Raw genomic sequence first — 800 nt, 5'->3', positions numbered from 1 at the left:
CAATCACCAAAAACATCTGTTTGGGTAAGGACTTTTATTTCCTTTGCATATAACAGCTGTAAGCACTAATTCTGCAGATGTGAACCACTAGAATGAGCCTTGTATGGTCTTTCAAGTTAACCTTAAAAAATGATTTGGGTGAAATAATAACCAAAAAATGTGATTTACACAAATGCTAAATTCACAGTCTGACTGAAGATGGATTTCTTAACCCCACGACCCAGATGATGACGTGACGTTACTGAGTTTTGATTTTTCTGCTGTCACAAGCATTGCCTTTTAATTTTCTTTTCTTTTTTTGGAATTACTTTTCATTGTGTATCTTCTGTGATTTGATGCATTTCTTTCTTCCTTGTTTGTTTCCCCTGCCTGCCTTCCCTCCTTTTTGATTGTCTACTCTGTCTTCATCGTTTTTCACTTGTGGTCTATTGCTCCATTGTGCCTGTGCCTTGTTTTCCATATATCCTCTTGCCTATTGTGAGCTCCTCTTGTTGCCTTCCATGTGTCCTGTCATTCTGTTTGCTCTGGATTTCTGCTTTGTGTTCCCTTTCTTAATTTTTTTTTTCTGTGTTTGGACTTTTGCCAGTAAAAGTCTTTACATTTTTTAATGTTAATTGCTGATTTTAGTACACAACACGTGTGTAAGTTAGCGGTGTGCCACAGGGCATGAAGAAAGCAAAATGTCAAATAATCTAATCTCAATAGCTAGTGTTTGATCAGGGACATTTTGAAGTTTAATACCTACTGACTGATGTGATATTACATATGTGGTGACCTTTCTATACACAAAGGGAATAAGC

The sequence above is a fragment of the Simochromis diagramma genome, unplaced genomic scaffold, assembly GCF_900408965.1.
Source record: "Simochromis diagramma unplaced genomic scaffold, fSimDia1.1 OVJJ01000603.1, whole genome shotgun sequence".
Classification (NCBI taxonomy): domain Eukaryota; kingdom Metazoa; phylum Chordata; class Actinopteri; order Cichliformes; family Cichlidae; genus Simochromis; species Simochromis diagramma.
Note: the sequence above shows the minus strand (reverse complement) of the source record.